The sequence below is a fragment of the Pongo pygmaeus genome, chromosome 3 (assembly GCF_028885625.2).
Source record: "Pongo pygmaeus isolate AG05252 chromosome 3, NHGRI_mPonPyg2-v2.0_pri, whole genome shotgun sequence".
In the NCBI taxonomy this organism is placed as follows: domain Eukaryota; kingdom Metazoa; phylum Chordata; class Mammalia; order Primates; family Hominidae; genus Pongo; species Pongo pygmaeus.
The window spans coordinates 63,252,768-63,275,210 of record NC_072376.2 but is presented as its reverse complement, the minus strand read 5'-3'; the positions used below and the strand labels follow the sequence as shown (position 1 = coordinate 63,275,210).

The 22,443-nt window shown below is 34.0% G+C and overlaps 1 long non-coding RNA gene across 14 annotated transcripts in view; it reads right to left on the bottom strand.

Moving 5' to 3' along the window:
* The window catches only part of LOC129034779 (uncharacterized), a 135,803-nt gene that overhangs the window by 5,376 nt on the left and 107,984 nt on the right, over positions 1-22,443 (bottom strand). The window lies entirely within an intron of this gene.

Genomic DNA, 22,443 nt, shown 5'->3' with positions numbered 1-22,443 from the left:
CTGTAAGGTGTCAGTTATATAGACGACTTTTATCTCTTGAAGCTGGGGTCTAATATCTAATTAAAGTCTGCTGACTAATTGACAGTTTTGTTTTATGAAAGAAATAGAAATAATCTCAGACAAAATGTAATAAATAAATACCAAAAATCCTTTTTACAATTTGGTCTACTTTGCAAAACTATTAAAGATGAATTGATTTCATTTTCTTGCTACTATAAGTGTGAATGCTTTTGTATTTATTAAGAATATGGAATATTACTTATAATTTACTTTTCATATATAATGAATTGATATGTTTTGGTGGTGTCCCTACCCAAAATCTCATCTTGAAGTGTAATCTCCATAATTCCCATGTGTCAAGGGTGGGACCATGTGGAGGTAATTGAATCGTGGGAGTGGTTTCCCACATGCTGTTCTCATGATAGTGAGTGAGTCTCACAAGATCTGATGATTTTATAATCATCTGGCATTTCCACCGCTTACACTCACTCCATCCTATCGCTCTGTGAAGAAGGTTCCTGCTTCTCCTTTGCCTTCCACCATGATTGTAAGTTTCCTGAGGCCTCCTCAGCCATGCAGAACTAAGAGTCAATTAAATATCTTTCTTTATAAAGTACCCAGTCTTGGGTATTTCTTTGTAGTAGTGTGAGAACGGACTAATACATGAGTGTTAACATTCCTCTTTTTTTTTTTTTTTGCTTGATAAAGCCTTTATGTATCTTTTAAATATCAAATAGTATTTCTTAGAAGCCTTCTGAAAATATTATGCCTGAATATTGATGCTATACAAACAGATAATAATGTCTCCTTTGAGAATTTATGTTCACAAGGCATCCCTCACAAGAATTTGAAGGCTTATTTTGTATACCTATATAAAATACTTTAAGTGATATTAGAGTAATATGTCCACCCCCAGGGAAAGTGACAAAAAGAAAATTCAAACAATTCAATGTCAATCAGACTTCAATACTATTATAAGAAAAAATTTCCAAGTAATACCTATTCACAGTAGAAAATAACAAATTCCACAAGAAATGAAAGTACTATGAATGAGAAGCTGTAGAAACTACACACAAAAGATGACTACTGAAGACAATAACTTCAGATGTTAAAATAAATCAGACAATAGAATATAATAATATTATAACATTCAGTTACTAATATTATTAGAACATGAAATAATTATTATTATGAATAACAAATACATGGATACTTGAAAATATGAAAAAGGTGGATGATTAGAAGTGAGCATATATAACATACAAATAATTTGAGTTTGAAATAAAATATTAGAAGAAATAGAACTAGTAATACAATTTAATAAAAGTAACGATTAAAAAAAGAGAGAAAGGAAGGAAGGAATGAAGGAAGGAAAGAAGGAAGGAAATCAAAAAAAAGAAAGAAAAGAAAGAGAGAGAGAGAATGAGGGAGGAAGGAAGGATTAAAAGAAAGAAGGAAGGAAAGAAAAGAAATTCTCCTATTAGGCATAGCAAGTAAAATTGCAGTAAACCAAAGATAGAGAAAAAGTCTTAGAAGCAGCTGAGGTGAGAGAAGATTGCCTGCAAAGGAACTTCAATTAACGTAAGGGCTGACTTTTCAAGGACAAGACCAGAAGTGAAGGAAATTGTTATATCTTTAATGTACTGAAAGAAAACACATTTCAACCTAGATTGTTGTAATCAGTGAAACGATCTCTCAAGAATAAGAACAGAACAAGGACAGAACAAGCATAGAATAAAGACATTATCTGAAAAACAAAAACAGAAATTTCCCCCACTTCAAATAGCCAACAAAAATGAACGGCGATAATGAGTTTCAAAAATTGGATGAAAAGAATTAAGAAATAATAATAAGCTCCCAAATTAGAAACACAAGAAACAGAAAATAAGGAGAAAAGAAAAACACATAATACTAGAAATAAAATACTGAATTCAAGACAAGTGCCTTAAACATAAAACCAAATACGTTAAATAAATTATATATGATATTATACTAGGTAAGTATTGATTAAATTAATACTGCTATTCAAAAATTATATATAAATTACACTAGGTAAGTGTTTATTAAATTAATGCTGCTCTTCAAAAATTGCATATAATATTACACTAGGCAAGAATTAATGCTGCTATTGAAAAATTGTGTATAATATTACACTAGGTAAGAATAAAATTAATGCTGTATTCAATTATTAATATCAAACAAATTAGAAATAAAGCATAAGTGTTAGCTTTATATGGATCACTACTATGAGGTAAAAAGATTCAAAAAGCCAGGAGCATATATGCACTTCTAATTATTGGAATCATACAGAAAACAGTCAGTAACAAACACATATCTAGATCATTTATATATGGTTGAAATGTAAAGCACACTTCTAGTTAATGATCAAAATAAAATTACAATTTAAAAAAGAGTTAAAATTAAGCAATAAGGAATCTTCTATCAATCAAAACTTACAGATGATTTCACTAGACTATCAGATTATTTTGATAAGGACAATAGCTAGTGATTATAAGGATCTAGAGCAATGTAAAAATGTGTAGTGAAATAAGCTGGACAAAAAATATATGTTACATAATTCTTTGGAAATTGATTTCCAAAACAAATAGTAGTGTCCTTTGGACAGCGTGGTATAACTCTGAGAGGACTTAAGGGGGCCAGTTGGGGTACTGGAGGTGTGTTATACCTTGATCTGTGCTGCAGTTATGTAACTGTAACATATAAAAATATTCATCAAACTGTGCACTTTGCATCATGCACTTTGCTTTATAAAATTATGCCTCAACAAGAAACAAAAACAAAAATTTCAATGGCTGCAGTATAGTGGTCTTACACAAAATTTTTAAGAAAAATCTAAAGCAGAACATAGAAGAGAAAATTCAATAAACCTACAAAAGAAATGAAGAAAAAGTTCACAGTTAATTATCTTAGCATCCCATTTTAATATAAAAGCAGACAGCAGAAAACAACAAAAGAAATTTAAACAATAATAATAATTGGCAATTAGAGAATAAAAATACAGATTTTTTTTTGGTAAAGACTAAAACAATACTAAAAATACCCAAGTGTGAGAACCCAAGAGTAAGAAAAAGCAGATAAAGAACAAGAAATATATTTTATATAATATAGGAGGCCTTTATTTCTAATTTAAAGTGATTAAAATCTTTGAGTATTTGGTGAAAAAAATTTAAAAGCTAAGATGGGAAAAATACATTACTTATCTAACCTGACTCAAAATGAAATAGTAAAGAAGAATCATCCTGTAATCATTAATGAAATTGCACCTATAGTCAAAATCTTTTCACAAAAAAGATGACAAGCTGAATAATTTTAAGGGCAAGTTCCACCACACATTCAAGTAGGAGATTTGATGTGATCTATTCCCCTAGAACTTCTAAGGGGGGAAAAAAAACAGAAGTGTAAGTAGTTTGCATTTGCATCTTGATCCTAAAGATTAGAAGATACAAATGCAAACTATTTACACTTCTGTTTATCTTTCTTTTTTTCCTTAGGCGTTCTAGGCAGTTTACTAAGAAATGAATTATATGCATGAAACAAAATTCTAGTTACTTGCAATTGGATTGTTTTGTGCATAGCAACTGCAACAAATTTATAAATAAATTATTGGGGTTAATAAAAAAGTTTATAATGGCTGATTAACCAAAAAAAACACATGGCAAGAAATATTTCTTTTTTTTCTAATTATTTCCAAGGAGGTTTCCATATCTTGTCAACATCAACATTTTTTACAAGAGCAACTCAAATTCTGAATTATGTTAGATGATGTAAAAGGCCTTTTGGTACAGAGTTATAAAATTTCATCAAACAATATGGGTGAGATATACCATCAAATATTATAAAGATTCCAATTCTTTCCAGTTGAATCGAAAGATAAGTGAATGAATATAACTTAGTACATTTATATAATAAAATATCATAGGGCAATAAAAGTGAATAAACTATAGATGTTTGCATGGAAAACTTCTAGGAGAAATAATATAGTTTTGAATAATAAAAGCAAATCACAGAATGATACATATTGCAAGTATTTTTGTAAAGTGCAAAAACAGGCAAAAATTTTAAAATAAACATTTTTGGGGGATATAGGCCTATATTGTTTGTGTATTTTTAGCTGTTTTCAATATTCAAAACTCAAAATTTTATATTTTTTTCTCATGAAACTCTCTAAAACACACATAAAACACACATAACTCCTTCCATTTAGAAACTCCATCACCTCTACAGTCACATACTTCCTCATCCATCTAGCTGAGGGGTAAAAAGAGCAAGGAAGAACACGCCCACTTCTTAACCACTCCGTTCCCAAAGTGCCACATATCACTTCCACTCATTGTCCAGTTAAGCAAGAACTTGTCATGTCACCCCACCTAAATACAAGGGAGCTCGGGGGCAACTTCTCACAGAGGCAGCTGCTTCCTAGTAACAACTTTACAACAAACCAGGGAGCTTACACTTCTTGTGTAAGTTAAGCAACTTTGTTATAAGATGCAAATGAAAAACTTAAATGAAAAACTTAGGAGGGGATATTAATGTAAACTTAGTGTTATTTTGAGACAAAGTGGGAAATGCAGTCATGGTAAGAAGACTGCACCTTTCAAAGCTACAGATAATATCATACTTTATAACTTTGAGGTAAGTATATAAATGTTTATATTATTATTATTGAAAATACGCAAAATTTATATGACCATCACATCTTTATATACAGCCACCCTTTGGTATTTGTGAGGGATTGGTTCCAGGACCTCCCATGGATGCCAAAATCTGTGGATGCTCAAGTCTGTGATATAAAATGACCTAGTTATCTGCCTGTAACCTATACAGATCCTCCTATACTTTAAATTGTCTCTACATTACTTATAATACCTAAAAAAAATAAATGCTATGTTATTAGTTGTTTATACTGTTTAGGGAATAATGACAAGAAAAAAAAAGTCTGGACAGATACAATCTTTTTTTTTTAAAAAAAAATTTTGACCCAGAGTTGGTTGAATTCTCTGATGAGAAATCCTCTGATGTGAAATCCTCTGATATGAAATCCTCTGATACAGAGTGCTGATTGTAAATATACATATATAATATACATATACATACATGTTTGTGAGCTCTGTGTGTGTGTGTGTGTGTGTGATTGATAACAAAAGATGAAAAATAAGATAGAAGTGAATGCACTTGACCCTTGAACAATGCAAGGATTAGGTCCCCGATCTTCACACAGTCCACACACATGCTTAACCTTTGACTTCCCCAAAACTTAACTGCTTTTAGCCTACTTTTGTCCAGACACCTTAAGGATGGCATAAACAGTTGATCAACACATAAAAAGACTAGTATCTACATATATTCATGAGATACCAAACTTTTTCTTATTTTTTAATATTCCTGGGCTATGCAGTTTTTCAAATTGTCACAATCTTTAAAAGTTGTTTCAATTGATTTAGTGAAAAAAAAAAAAAAACACATTCGAGGACCTGAACAGTTCAAACCTATGTTGTTCTCATATCAACTGTACAATGTTAATTATGATAATCAATAGTATTTATTGGGTACTACTTATTATGGACCAGGAATTGTTTGAATACTTTAAATGGTTAGCTTTGCTAATCATCACAGCACATCTATAATACTAGCACAATTCCCATCATATAAAAGATGAAATAATGCATAACTTGCCAAGGTCACAGAGCTTGTGTGAGCCAAAAATTGTAAAGCCAGTAAGTGACAAAGATGGATTTTTTAATTTTTAAATTTGTAAAAAATTTAAAGGTTGAAATCATGGTGAATGGGAATAGGAATGTTTGTTCTGCATTTTTTTTAATTTTTGTCTCAAATAATTTTGCAAAAAAAGAAATACTATAAAAAAGACTGATTTTTTTTTCAGAGAATTTAGATCAAGACAATATATAGGGAAACTCAGGGGCTAAGCAAAATCAGGAGTGAGAGATGTTAGTGGTTTATAGAAATTTAGTGGTGGAAACAAAATGGAAAAAATATGGGATATATTTTGATTGCACAAAAAATAAATTTTTCATTGATCAAGTATGGAATGGTTTTTCAAAAAAGGAATGGTAGACAAGAATTCTCGGTCTCATGAAAAACAGGATGTAAGCTTCAGTCCTACTTACGCATGATGGAAAAAATGTAATGAAGAATTTTAATAAAGAATAGTATTTGGCTATAAAAATCAAAGTTTAGTTGGTTCTGAGGTTCTTATAAGACACTAAAATCTTACAAGTGCTCTCAGAGGTCAGTCTGGGATCATGTGCATATATAATATATTTAACTATATAAGGCTGGTATAACGTGTTGTAAATTTGGGAGACATCAATATACTGATTCTGCTTAATCCTCATGGGACAAGATGTGATTTCCTACATAGCAGTTTTAAATAAAAATTTTAGATTTTTTTTTAAAGAGCACCCTGGATAAAGCAGTAGGTCATTCTTTAAAAATAGATGCCAGGACAAGAGCGGAGTTAAAAATGAAAAACTGAAAAGAGTCAGCCTATGATGTAGTAAAGAAGCCAAGAATGTATGCTGGAAATAGAAGGAATATAAATAAATGTTTTCAAATTGTGGTAGTGCTAAAATGTAACAAGTGATACTAAGTGACTGAGTGGGATGATGGAAGAGAATATATTATTAAAATTGGCAATTGGAAAGTTCTTGGTGACCTTGATAAGACTTTTCATAGAGTCATCAGCAAAGAAACCTGACTGTAGTGGGTTAGAGAGTGGGAGGTGGCAACAGTAGAGATAGAAATAAAATGACATCTTCAAGAAATTTTACTGTAAATGACATGGATGCAGCTGTAGGCCATAATCTTAAGCAAATTAACACAGAAACAGAAAACCAAATACTGCATGCTCCCACTTATTGGTGGACGCTAAACACTGAGTAAGCACGGACACAAAGATGGAAAAAATAGACACTGAGGATTATAAAAGAGTTGGGGGAGGGAGGATAGAAAGGACTGGGAATCTACCCATCAGGTACTATGTTCACTACTTGGGTGACAGGATCATTAGAAGCCCAAACCTCGGCATTATACAATGGAACAAACTTGCAACAGGTGCCCCAAGTCTAAAGTAAAAATTTTAAGAAATATAAAAACAACAAGTTGTTTTTAATTACAAAAAGAATTTTGCTGTAAATTGATATAGAAAATTACAGCAAAATAATTTGCTAGAGATGGACAAGCAAATGAAGGGGGACATTGGTTGCAAGGAAGGAATTATAGTTGTTTGCAAGGTGACTGGAGTACTGAACTAGGAGGGTGAATTCAATGAATCATAAAAAAGAAAGGGCGTTTGTGTAAATGAGGGTATTCAGTAGGCAAGGTAGATGGGATCCCAAGCTTAAGAGCTGCAGGCCAGAGTTAGGAAGACTGAGGCATTTCCTACATCATGTGGAAAGACAACTGTGGGCAAAGAGAATGTGGCTTCCAAGATTTAGTGTTAGCTTTTGTCATCTTCCTGCTTCTATTTTCTTGGTAAAGTGAAATTTGAGGAAGGGTTATCAGATGGCAAATAGGGATATAGTGGAGGCAAATGGATGGGCAGTGAGAATAATTTACAAAATAATCATCTAAGAAAGTGTGAAATCAAATTTCACCAGGAAATATAATAGTCTGTTTGAGAAATAACTGCCAATCTAAAATCTGTGTTCATGATTTTAAAGTGAGAACAGACCACATTGTTGTGGGATTTCTTCATCTTGGGTTGCAAACACGGAGTGAATGTTAGTTTGGTTTCACTAATAATAGTTTTGCCAGTAATTATGAAGGTGAGAGAAGGGGACAAGGGAGTTGAGGGTATTTGCAATGACTGATTTTAACAAAAGATCATGAAATCTAAACTGAGTACGTGAAGAAACATCCAAAGATGGATGAGTACAAGTTAAAAAACAAAATGGATAAGATTTATAGATTGGGATGTCCAAATGTATTAAAGGGTAAGTGAAGTGGAGCTATAAAGAGCTAAAAAGATAAGAAGTGTTATTTCTAATTAGACTAAATGAAAAAGATAATCTCTTGCTTTGTCTTGAGTTATGAATGTTTTATTAGGCAATTCTGCCTTTATCGGTTTAAAAGCAAACTATTTGCTGTAATTGTTTTTTAATTTTTCTTTCTCGTTTCTAGTTGTGATTGACCCTCAAACCACTCCCTCAAAAAAATGTCAGATTCTGTCTTTCAAAGTTGGATAACAATCCTTCTTAGAATTTCTACACATACAAAAGTTTAAAACAGAAAATGAGGTAACATTTTAAAATTATATTTTAAAGTCGTTTCTTCCTAGTGTATTAGGGGTAGAGAGTCAAGCACAATACCCTTAAATGAAAACACGCTGTGATCACATTTAACTATCTGAAAGAGGAATTTTTTTTCTCTACTTTAATCATCTTCAATCTCCCCATGAATATTGTGTCTTTAAGCAATATGTCTTTATACTAACTGTGAAAATAAATTTCATATTCTATATTGACATGTAGAGCTTTTGGTAAATGGACTAAGAATAAAATTTAATACTATGATTTTAAGAATTAAAGAATGAGGAAAGAAACATGAAAGGTGGCTTGCCAGTTAAGATAGGTTTATTTTAGAGAAAACAAACCTGAGAGGGGCATCTGGCTGAGTTAAGTTAGAGGCACAATCTCTAACAGACTAAGAGTTTTTCAGGATTCAGGGTGGGAGAGTTCATTAGAAGCTTGAATTTCTTCTGAGGCTTTTTTCTGTGTTTTGTTTTGTTGTTGTTGTTGTTGCACTTATCTGGGAGGGAGAGTTGTATGTTTGTTCCCATACATCTTTCTGCAGCTGCAGGCCTACCACCTGAGTCTGCTTTTAGCTTCCCTATCTTAGTGCACTTGAAGGGAAATAAATGTGCTTATTAAGGCCCACTGTTTTACTGGGGCCCATTGTATGAGGGTGAAGTTTGACAGTTACCCAAGAGACTTTCCCCCCACCTTCTTCTGTGCCTGAGGTGTCTTACCTGTGTTTTACTGTCTGTTCTTTATGGCTGCTTGTAATTAGAAGAGAAGGGGTTTCCCTGAAATGCGTGAGGCTAGAAAGGGAGCTGGAACTTAAGGTGGTGATGTTTGTCCAAAATGATGGTGCTCCTGCTCTATCAGTAATAAGTGTGAAAAATGTTACTTTTTTTTTTTTTTTTTTGAGATGAAGTCTTGCTCTATTGCATAGGCTGGAGTGCAGTGGTGAGATCTTGGCTCACTACAACCTCCACCTCCTGAGTTGAAATGATTCTCTTGCCTCAGCTTCCTGAGTACCTGGGCTTACAGGCATGCACCATGATGCCTGGCTAATTTTTGTATTTTTAGTAGAGATGGGGTTTCACCATGTTAGCCAGGCTGGTCTCAAACTCCTCACCTCAGATGATCCACCTGCCTCGGCCTCCCAAAGTACTGGTATTACAGGCATAAGCCACTGCACCCATAGATGTCTGCTTATTAAAAGCATTTCAGATTTCTTTCAATATTTGCTAGCTTAGGTTTAGGGAGAAAAAGTGATGATTTAATTGATAAAGAGATCACAGAAATATTGTATTATTGAATTTTGAATATAAAAGTAAGTTTGTAGCTCATCAAACAAACCTCCTTTATTTACAGATGAGGAGTCAGAAAACAAAAACTTTTTCTTAAGGGGTTTGTTGAAATGCAGCAAGTGCTTACATTCCAAGTCCACTGAACTATCTTCTGCTGAATTTTTATGATGTTCTTATTTGGTACTTATTGTTATTTGTGGGGAAAATATGGTGTAAAAGAATAATAAGTAACATGACCTATTAATTTTTAAAGTTGGACTTTTCTTCACAATATAATTCATAAAATAATTTTAAGCAGATATGTATCAATATAGAAATTTGTTTTCCAAGAAAATTCAATACATAATGCATTCCTTACTTCAATTTTGTCACAAATTTTACAGTCTGTCAAGCTGTCATTTAAAGGCATACCTCATAGATATTGCAGGTTCAAGTACAGACCACTGAAATAAAGCGAATATTGCAATGAAGCAAGTCACACAAAATTTTGGTTTCTCAGTGCATATAAATGTATGCTTACTACGTACTGTAGTCCATAAGGGTGCATTAGCATTATGCCTAAAAACATGTACATAGCTTAATTTAAAACTATTTTATTGCTGAAAAATGCTAATGACCATCTGAGCCTACAGAGAGATGGAATCTCTTTACTGGTAGAGAATCTCACCTCAATATTGATGGCTGCTGACTGATTAAGGTTCTGGTTATGGAAGGCTAGGGTATCTGGGGCAATTTCTTAAAATAGGACAGTGAAGTTTGCCACATCAATTGACTCCTCCTTTCATGAAAGGCTTCTGTGTAGCGTGCATTGCTGTGTGGTAATATGTTATCCACAGTAGAATATTTTTTCAAATTGAAGTCAATGCTCTCAATCCCTGCTGCAGCTTTATAAATAAGTTTATGTAATGTTCTAAATCCTTTTTTTATTATTTCAACAATGTTCACAGCATATTTACCAGAAGTAGATTCCATCTCAAGAAACCACTTTCTTTGGTCAGCCACAAGAAGCAACGCCTCATCCATTCATGAGATTGCAGCAATTCAGTCACATTTTCAGGCTCTGCTTCTAATTCTAGTTCTCTTCCTATTTCTACCACCTCTGCAGTTGATTCCTCCACTAAGGTCTGGAAGCCCTCAAAGTCATTCATGAGGGTTGGAATCAATTTCTTCCACACTCCTGTTAATGTTGATATTTGGACATTGCCCCATGAATCAAAAGTGTTCTTAATGGCTTCTGGAATGGTGCATTTTTTCTAGACAGCTTTAATTAACTATGACCACATTAATCAGAGGAATCACTATCTATAAAACCTCTAGCATTATGAAATGTATTTCTTACATAACAAGACTTGAAAGTTGAAATTACTCCAGGATACATGTGCTGCAGAATGGATACTGTGTTAGCAGGCATGAAAACAATGTTAACTCCTTGTATATCTCCATCAGAGCTCTTCCGTGACTGGCTGTGTTGTCAATAAGCAGTAATCTTTTTTCCTAAGCAGTAGGTCTCAATAGTGGGCTTAAAATATTCAGTAAACCATGCTGTAAACAGATATGCTGTCATCCAAGCTTTGTTTTTCCATTCTTAGACCACAGATCAAGTATATTTAGCATAATTCTTAAAGGCACTAGGATTTTTGAAATATATAAGCATTGTCTTCATCTTAAAAGTAATCAGCTGTATTCGCCCCTAACAAAACAGGCTTTGATGCTTTGAAGCCAGGCATTGACTTCTCCTCTGTAGTTATGAAAGTCCTAGATGGCATAAGACTAATTAGTATATATTGAAAAGCTATTGGTTTTGTAACATTTATCAATTATCATAGCCAGGTCTCCTGAAAAACTTGCTGCAGCTACTCCATCAACACTCATGGCTTCGTCTTGCTCTTTTATTTTATGGACATGGCTTCTTTTCTTAAACCTCATGAACCAACCTCTGTAACTTAAAACTTTCCTTCTGCAACTTGCTTACCTCTTTCATCCATCATAGAATTGAAGAGAGTTGAAGCCTTGCTCTGGGTTAGGTTTTGGATTAAGGGAATGTAGCAGCTGGTTAGACCTTCTATCCAGAACACTCAAACTTCCTCCGTATCAGCAATATAGCTGTTTTGCTTTCTTATCTTTTGTGTGTTTGCTGGAGTAGTAAACTTAACTTACTTCAAGAACTTTTCCTTTGCAGTCACAGCTTAGTGAACTGTTTGGTACAAGAGGTCTAACTGTCAGCTGATCTCAACTTTCAACATGACACTATGTTTAATGATTTCCAGTTTTTGATTTTGAATTAAATTGAGAGACATCGTTTTACTTAAACACTAACTGGTCATTGTAAGGTTATTAATTAGCCTGATTTTTAAATCATTGTGTTTCAAGGAATAGGAAGACTTGAGGAGGAGAGAAATGGAAAAAGGGTCAATTATTGGAGCGTCAGAACACACATTTATCCATTAATTTTGCCATTGTATACGGGCTTGGTTTGTGGCACCCCCAAAACAATTACAACAATAACATCAAAGATCACTGATCAGAAATCACCACAAAAGATACTATAATCATGAAAAATTTTGCAATATTTGGAGAATTACCAAAATGTGACACAGAGACACAAAGAAAGCACATGCTGTTGGAAAAATGGCACCAATAGATTTACTTGATGCAGGGCTACTACAAACCTCCAATTTGTAAAGTGTAATAACTGTGAAACACAACAAAATGGAATATGACTGTACATCTTTTAATATAGGCTCAATTCAAATACATTAATTTGATATTAGATTAAAATCCTAAATATTTTACAATTTGAAATCAAATTTTGAACAGCACTTATCCCTGTCCTTCAAATTTTATAAAACATAGTCTAGATTATTAACAAGGACATTTTCAAAGGTTATTTACTAATGACAATTTAGATATGGAGCTATGCTTCAGTAACAGCTATGTTCGTATAAAGCATCTCATGAAAATGTTATTTTATCATCATTTGTGTTTCTAAATTATGACAGTGGTAATATTTTGGGATATTTTAAGATATTATGGCTGATATGGTTTGGCTGTATCTCCACCCAAATCTCACCTTGAATTGTAATAATCCCCACGTGTCAAGGGCAGGGCCAGGTGGAAATAATTAAATCATGGGGGCGGTTTCTCCCATACTGTTCTCGTGGTAGTGAATAAGTCTCACCAGATCTGATGGTTTTATAAATTGGAGTTCCCCTGCACAAGCCCTCTTGCCTGCCACCATGTAGATGTAACTTTGCTCCTCATTCATCTTCAGCCATGATTGTGAGGCCTCCCTAGCTATGTGGAGTTAAACCTCTTTCATTTTGAAATTACGTCATCTCAGGTATGTATTTATTAGCAGCGTGAGAACAAATTAACACAGTAAATTGGTACTGGGAGTGGGGTGCTGCTGTAAAGATACCCCAAAATTGGAAGCGAGTTTGGAACCATTTGGAGGGCTCAGAAGAAGATAGGAAAATGTGGAAAAATTTGGAACTTCTTAGAGACTTGTTGAATGGCTTTGATCAAAATGCTCGTAGTGATATGGATGATAAGTCCAGGCTGAGGTGGTCTCAGATGGAGATGAGGAACTTGGGAACTGCAGTAAAGGTCACTCTTGCTATGCAAAGAGACTGGTGGCATTTTACCCCTGCCTTGGAGATCTGTGGAACTTTGAACTCCAGAGAGATGATTTAGGGTATCTGGCAGAAGAAATTTCTAAGCAGCAAAACATTCAAAAGAAAGCAGAGCATACACGTTGGGAAAATTTGCAGCCTGACAATGCAAGAGAAAAGAAAAACCAATTTTCTGGGGAGAAATTCAAGCCAGCTGCAGAAATTTGCATAAGTAATGAGAAGTTGAATGTTAGTCACCAAGACAATGGGGAAAATGTCCCTTTTGGTCATCCTCTCCCAGAACAGGCCCAAAAACACAGGAGGAAAAAATGGTTTCATGGGCCGGGCCCAAGACCTCCCTGCTGTATACAGCTTAGGGACTTGATGTTCTGCCTCCAAGTTGCTCTAGCCATGGCTAAGAGGGGCCAAGGTACAGCTGGGCCTTGGCTTCAGAGTGTGTAAGCCCCAAGTCTTGGCAGCTTCCATGTGGTGTTGAGACTGCGGGTACACTGGAGTTAAGAATTGAGGTTTGGAAGCCTCTGCCTAGATTTCAGAGGATGTATGGAAATGCCTGGATATCCAGGCAGAGGTTTGCTGCAGTGTGGGGCCCTCATGGAGAACCTCTGCTAGGGCAGTGCAGAAAGGAAATGTTGGGTTGGAGGCCCTACACAGAGTGTCCACTGGGACACCGCCTGGTGGAGCTGTGAGAAGAGGGCCACTGCCCTCCAGACTCCAGAATGGTAGATCCACTGAGAGCTTGCACTGTGTGCCTGGAAAATCCACAGACACTCAATGCCAGCCTGTGAAATGAGCCAGGAGTGGGGTAGGGGGCTATATCCTGCAAAGCCACAGGGGTGGAGCTGCCCAGGCTTGGGAGTCCTCCTCTTGCATCACCATGACCTGGATGTGAGACAAGGAGTCAAAGGAGATCATTTTGGAGCTCTAAGATTTGCCTGCCCCACCAGGTTTTGGACTAGCTTGGGGCCTGTAGCCCCTTTGTTTTGGCCAATTTATCACATTTGGACTGGGTGTATTTACCCAACCCCTGTACAGCCATGATATCTAGGAAGTAACTAACTTGATTTTGATTTTACAAGCTCATAGGCAGAAGGGACTCATAGACAGGTGTCCCCACCTAAATCTCACCTGGAATTGTAATAATCCCCATATGTCAAGGGCCAGACCAGGTGGAGATAATTGAATCATGGGGGCCATTTCCCCTGTACCGTTCTCGTGAGAGTAAATAAGTCTCATGATATCTGATGGTTTTATAAATGGGAGTTTCCCTGTATATATGAGAGTGCCAAAATGCATTTTCAACGTGAACACTAATGGTTAATTGTATTATTTAATATTATGAAATTTTGTCCTATAGAATCCTTGCTCACCTCTAAAAACTCTTTCACTTAATGTGCACCTTCATCCAACCAAACAGATGCTATCCATGTGGTATGGTTATTTAAAAAGAGAAATATAGATGATAGAATGCATAAATGTAGCATGAATGAAATTTTTAAATAATACAATGTTTGAAAAGCCATCAATTCAGGCAAAGTTAATCCAAAAAAAAGATAATATCTATGTGTAAGGCAGCATATATTTTTAAAAAGTTGTATGAGTTATAGCCTTAGTCTATATTGTGCTGCTATAACAATTCCACGGACTGGGCAATTTATAAACAACAGATGTCTAAATGGCTGACGTTCCTGGAGTCTGGGAATTCCAAGAGCATGGTGTTGGCATCTGCTGGAGGTCACCCAGTGGCAGAAGGTGGAGGACAGAAGTGAGCACATGAGACAGAGAGGGAAGGGAGTTGAACTCAAGCTTCTTATGAGGAAGCCACACTCATGATAATGGTATTAATCCATTCACAAGGGTAGAGCCCTCATGTCCTAATCACTGCTTTAAAAACCCACCTCCCAATAATGTTACAATGGCAGTTAAGTTTTCAACGTATGAACTTTCATTGTATACATTTAAACTATAGCAGACAGAGTACCCACTTTTAAAAAGAGGGTAAGCTAAAATTAAATTTTGCAAAGTCTAAGTCTGCAAAACGAACATTATTTTACATGAGAGGTAATTTTTGGACATAGAATCTAACCATTCTGGAAATGCAAATCCAAATCACAGTGAAATATTACCTTACACTTTTTAAGGTGACTATTATAAAAGACAAGAGATAACAAATGTTGGCAAGAAAGTGGTGAAAAGAGAACTCTCATACACTGTTGGTAGAATTGGAAATTGATATGGCCATTATGAAAACCAGTATGGAGGTTCCTCAAAAATTTTAAAAAACAAAACCAAACTACTATGGGATCTAGCAATGCCACTTCAGAGTACATATTCAAAGAAAATAAAACCAGTATGTTAAAGAGATTATCTGCACTCCCGTTATTGCAGAATTATTCACAGTAGTCACAATAGGCAAAACAACCTAAGTGTCTGTTGAAAAATGAATGAATAAGAACAACATGGTAATAAAGACAATGGAATATTATTAAGCCATGAAAAAAGAAGGAAATTCTGCCATTTGCAACAGCACGGACGAAACTAGAGGATTTTATGCTAAGTGAAATAAGCCAGACAATGAAAGACAAATACTGTCTCACTCGTATGTGGAATCTAAAAAATTCAAACTTATGTAAGCAGAGAGTGGAAAAGTGGTTTCCAGAGGTTAAAAAGGGGGGAATGGGGACATGTTGGTCAAAGAGTACAAACTTTTAGTTATAAAATGAATACGTTCTGAGGACCTCATGTACAGCATGGTGGCTAGAATGAATAATACTGTATTGCACTGTAAACTTGAAATTTGCTAAAAGAGTAGATCTTAATAGTTTTACCACCTCCCCAAAAAAACTAACAATATAAGGTGATGAATGTGTTAATTACCTGGATTATGGTAATCATTTCACAATTTTTACGTATGTCAAATCATCACATTGTATTCTTTAGATATATACAATTTCATTTGTCAACTATAAACCTAATAGAACTGAAAAAATTAAAAAAACTCAAAGTACGTTAATGAGCAGAGGGCTCATATCCAGACTGCAAACTCTTTCCACGTGTGCTCTGAACTTCATTTCTTCTTTAACTTCACCCTTCACTTTCCTGAGAGCTTGTCCCATCCCCTCTTCTATGTATAATGCTACTCATCCCTTTACTGTAATAGAATCTCTTGTCATAAACAAACACAAATTATTTATTTTGAGTTTCTTGCTATCGACCTCCTCAAAATAGAAATATCTGCATTTAGAAATAAGAAATAGATAGAGAGATTAGTAAAATGGCATTCATAAGGTCACAAAACCATTGTATTCTTTAGCCTAGACTTAAATAAAAGTCATATTTCTGGCAAATTCAATAGTTTTATCCAGACAGTGTTGGCCAGTCAAATAATATAACCATGAAGGTGGTTGCTTAGGTTCAAACATCACATGCATGAATGCAGGTACAGGCTGGGGAAAAACTATCATGATTGCAGTCACTTTGATAGCACTGAAGGGCTGAGTGTCCAGAATGCATAAAACTGTAATCGTTCTGAACCTCAAACTGGGTGGCAGAATTTAGATCATTTTACTTAATTATTGAGAAGCCAGTGTTATTGGTGATGGCTTTGTCTTTCTAGCCCACAAACTGAAATACATAGGTTATTGGAGGAAGGACAAGCCCCAGAACCTCTCCAATGTCATGGGAATGATAAAAATTTAATCACTTTTGCTGATAGAAACTTTTGATTGCCTCCTTTGTTTCACCACTTTATTCCTATTTTCCTTCAAGCTACAATATCAAAACAGAAGCATAGCTATTAGTAATTATTTTTGTAAGCTTTTCCAAATATTTTTTCCTGTTTAATTGGAATAATATCACTGAGTATACAGCCACAGCCATCCACAAATCACAGCAGGCTTCCCAAGACTTCCACAAAATATTGAATTTATTTCTTAGTGTGCTAATACTCTTTTAAACATTATAAAACTTGTACTTATTGTTCTTAACGCCTTTCTTTCCTATTAGAAACTCTTTCCAAAATTATGCTAATGATTGTGGAAAGAAATGGAGATAAACAAGAGTCCAGACTGAATAGTCTCATTGCTGAAAATTCTTAATAATTAAAGCAGTCTGGCATCACTAAGCTTACATTAGAAACAGAAGAAGTTAATTTTTAAGTATAGAAGATATCACTTCTAACATTTCCAGTCATCCATGAATGTCATTCTGATTATTTAACAAACAAAAGTTAGAGTATACATTTTTTGCTAATGAATAATGTGCAAAATATATTTTACTGTTGATGGTAACGGCTATTAACATTTCCCTATGAGAGACAGCTCTGTGTATATGTGTGTAGAAACTTTTAAAAAAGAAATATTCCTAAAATGAGGAATATTTCTATCAGAACTTAAATAAAATTCTTTTGAATCTCAAAAAAATTAATCAAAAGTGAAGATAACCTCAATAAACAAAAACATAGAAGAAATAATGAGAAATTTTTAGTTTGTTCAATTATGTTAAAGATTTCCCTTTGATTAAAGGAGAAATATTAAGATTATCTCAACTATTTGAAATGTATACAGATTAACAGGCATAATATAAAACGTCTTCCTCTCATTTGCTGAAATGTTTTACAAATCAGATGGAAATCTGATTATTTCACAAATCAGATGGAAATCTTATTACACAATTTCTGAAAATACATTGATCAATCACTATTTGAAATATTTATTTTTTAATAGACTCATTGTATATTTTATAAATCCTAGCTTTAAGATAAAATAATTTTCATGAACTTGAAAAACATCAAATAAGAATGTCTTAATAATGTGATTACGTTAAAAGAGGTACTTTTAGAAATATTTGTTGCTAAAAAATTCATTTTTTTTTTTCTTTTGAGATGGAGTTTCACTCTTGTTGCCCAGGCTGGAATGCAAGGGAACGATCTAGACTCACTGCAACCTCCGCCTCCCAGGTTCAAGAGACTCTCCTGCCTCAGCCTCGCAAGTAGCTTGGATTACAGGTGCCCGCCACCATACCCAGCTAATTTTTGTATTTTTAGTAGAGAGGGGTTTCACCATGTTGGACGGGCTGGTCTCGAACTCCTGACCTCAGGTGATCCACCTGCCTCGGCCTCCCAAAGTTCTGGGATTACAGGCATGAGCCACCATGCCTGGCCAAAAATCCACTTTTTACATGAAATATTGCATTCATAACATTTAAGAAAATATTTATAACTATTAAGAGTAAATTGTTTCATAGTATAAGTGAATTCCAACAAGTATCATAGAAAAAAGAAAGTATGACCAAGTGATGTATCTAATGATGTTGACACACATGAAAACTCAAATTTCACATTGCATTTGTAAGAGTGTAAATTATTTCCTACCAATATAATTGTTTCCATATTAAGTCAATAACATTAATTTCATTAGTTACTATAGCTCATCCAGATGTCATATACTCCCTGAATATCCCTCTAAGGACATTCAGATAATAAGCTATACCGACATTTCAAATATTCTTTCTTTTTACAATGACATATTTCAAACATAAAAGCAAATATAAGGGTAACTAACTCTATATCCATCAACTAGTTAAAAACAAATCTGATCATTTTTGATATTTCTCTAAGATGTTTTTTACAAAAATGAAACAGAGTAGTTGAAGTCAGCTTTTACTTCCCATATACGCTGCAATTTCATTCTTACCCATTTCCAGAGGAAATCTCCATTTTGTGTTTATTGTATACAGTTTTTATACAGCTATATTTATACATATACACAAACACTAATATTGTATTAATTGATTTTAATTGAAATTCTAATATAAACAGAATTACACTGAACTTATATTTTTTGAGTCTTGCATTTGAAATCTCCCAATGTTGATATTTGTTTGTTTAATTCAAATGCAATGTTTTAATTTACTGTATAAAAACATCCCATTGATTTCCTTATTCTCCCTTTAGTGGCTAATATGGCTTCTACACATTGTTAATAATATTAGAGTCAGTGACATATATATCTTTGAGTATTTATCCAGAACTGGAATTGCTGGCTTATAACCTATGCCTCTCTTCTGCTTCCCTAGATTTTACCAACTTGCCTTCTGAAGTGATTGACAAATTCATATTCCAACCAATGTGAGAATTCTTATATTTCTATGTATTGGGATAAATAACCTTTTGAATTCTTGCCTAAGGGAGGGATTTCATTTTCTTAAATGTGCTTTCTTTCTTTCTTAATGAGATTAAGCACTATGTATGTGCTATAGATATAGCACATAAATTCAGGTATATAAATTTGAGTGGCTTATTCGTAGTATTTGTCCATATGTCTATGAATGCTTGTTTTTATTATTACTCTTTTGGCATTCTTATTTTCTGTTTTCTGTTTCTTTATTAGTTACACATGTTATAAATACATTCTTCCATTCTCCACTTATTTTTTTGCCTTTTTATGGTGTCTGAATTTTAAATGTTACTCTCTAGATTTTCACCTTTCCTCCTTCTGAATACATTTATTTATCAACCTGAAATTATTTTTTAATTTGAACAATTATCAATAGCAATAATTGCAAACTCTTTATAATAAAAATTTCAAGAATTACTCTCTGACCACCACTGCTGTCTTTCCAATTCCATCCCCAATGCCAGCTACCCTTTATCCTTACTGGGGATCCTTCAAGCTCTCTTCCTTTATATACTGTCTTACAATTTATATATTCTGTAATGTCCAAGATCCCCTTTTGCAATAAATTAATTGTATATATCCCTAACAATCTTGCTCCTCTCTCTTTTCATGTTGGTTGTTTGGGTAAAACACAACCATAGTTAAAATCTAATTCTCTAGCTGAATGTGGCTAGAAAGAAATGAAAAATCATGTTAAATATCCTCACTTAAATGAAAGACAACTTCAAGTTGACTCTCCATGAGTTTTATATCGTTTCCAAATATTTACAGATTTTCTAGATATCTTTATGTTATTGATTCATAATTTAACTGCATTATACTTAACGAACATATTTTGTAATAATTATATTATCTAAAACTTATTGATTTTATGGCCCATAATATAGTCTGTCTTGGTAAATGTTCTGTATGCACTTGATAAGACTGTATATCCTACAATTGCTTAGTGGAATGTTCTATAAAATGTCAATTACAAAGTGTTGGTGGATAGAGTTTTCAAGTACTCTATATCCTCACTGATTTTCTGTCTACATATTCTATCAATTATTTTGAGATTAGTGTTGTGGGATTGTCTATTTACGGTTTCAGTTTTATCACTTTTTGCTTTATATATTTTAAATTTCTGCTACTTGTAAGCAATGGTTAGAATTTCTATGTTTTCCTAATAAATTGGCAACATTTTCATTATCGTCTTTATCTCTGTTACTATTGTTTTGAAAAATACCTTGCTATTAATACAGTCACCTTGAATGTTATTTCCTTTTTTTTTTTTTTTCTGAGGCTGAGTCTCGCTCCGTCCCCCAGGCAGGAGTGCAATGGCTTGATCTCGTCTCACTGCAAGCTCCGCCTCCCGGGTTCACGCCATTCTCCCGCCTCAGCCTGCCCAGTAGCTGGGACTACAGGCGCCCGCTACCACGCCCGGCTAATTTTTTTTTTGTATTTTTAATAGAGACGGGATTTCGGCGTGTCAGCCAGGATAGTCTCGATCTCCTGACCTCGTGATCCGCCCGTCTCAGCCTCCCAAAGTGCTGGGATTACAGGCGTGAGCCACCGCGCCCAGCCTTGAATGTTATTTTCATCCGTATTAGCATAGTGTATCTGTTGACATTCTTACACTTTTTGCATGCTTACACTTTTTCCATCCAACCTATTTACATCTTTATAAAGTAGATGCCTTACAGGCAGCCAGTTACTAATGCTTGCTTTTAATTTCAGTATGACAATCTTTGTGTTTAATTGTTTAGACCATTTACTTGTAATGTAATTATTGATAGGGTTATGTTTAAATTTACCATCTTGTTATTTGTTTTTTTTTCTTTGTCCCATCCATTCTTTGTTCCATTTTCTCACTTTTCTGCCTATTTTGGATTAGTATTTTCTTATTATTCTGTTTTATTTCCTGTATTGACTTTCTATCTATGAGTCTTTTGTATTATTTTAGTAGTTGCTATAAAGTTTAGGGTATACATTCTAACTTCTCACAGGCTATTTTCAAATATACTATGCCACTTAACATACAGTGTATCTTTACAAGAGTATACTTCCATTTAGCCCTTCAAAGCTTTTATACTGTTTTATATTTTATTTCAATAGATGTTGTAAATTCCACAATACATTGTTTTATCCTTTTTGTAAGAAGTGAATTATATTTTAATTATTTAAATAATAAAAATAAATATTTATATTTACTAACGAAGCTATTTTTGATACTCTGTGTTTCCTTGTATAGATCCAGGTTTCCATGTGGTATCATTTTCCTTATGCTTGAAAGACTTAACATTTCTTTTTTTTTTGAGATGGAATCTCATTCTGTCGCCCAGGCTGAAGTGCAGTGGCGCAATCTCAGCTCACTGTAACCCCCACCTCCCAGTTTCAAGCCATTCTCCTGCCTCAGCCTCCCAAGTAGGTGGGATTACAGGCATGAGCCACCGCACCCAGACTTAACAATTCTTTTGATGAAAGTCAGCTTGTGATGAAGTTTTTTAGTTATCTATGTTTGTATAAATCTTTGTTTTGCCTTCATTTTCTAAAATTTATTTTCTCTTAGTAAAGGATTATAAGGTGACTTTTCCTTTTTGCCCCAGTACTTTAAAGATGTTGTACTGTGATCTTCTTTGCACTGGAATATCTTTGGCCATTATATATTTAAATGTATCTACCCAATTATTCCCTCTCTATGGAACTCTAATACCCATATATTTGGTTGCTTGCAGTTGTTCCACACTTTACCAATGCTCTGTTTATTTTTTTTTCATTAGTCCTTTTTCTTTCTATTTACTTTTTGATAGTTTTTTTTTTACTATGCCTTCAATTGTATTACTTCTTGCTTCTGACATATCTCTTCTAATCTTTAGCACCTTCAGTGTACTTTTCATCTTAGATATTGTAGTTTTCATGTCTAGAAGTTTAGGTCTTTGTAATTTATTTCATATCTCACATTAATATGTTTATTCTTTGATCTAGTTTGTTGATGGGATATAGGATACAGTTAGTTTTTAAAGTCCTGATCTAGTAATCCTGCCATCTGTATCATTTCTGAGTCAATGTTAATTGATGTTTTTTT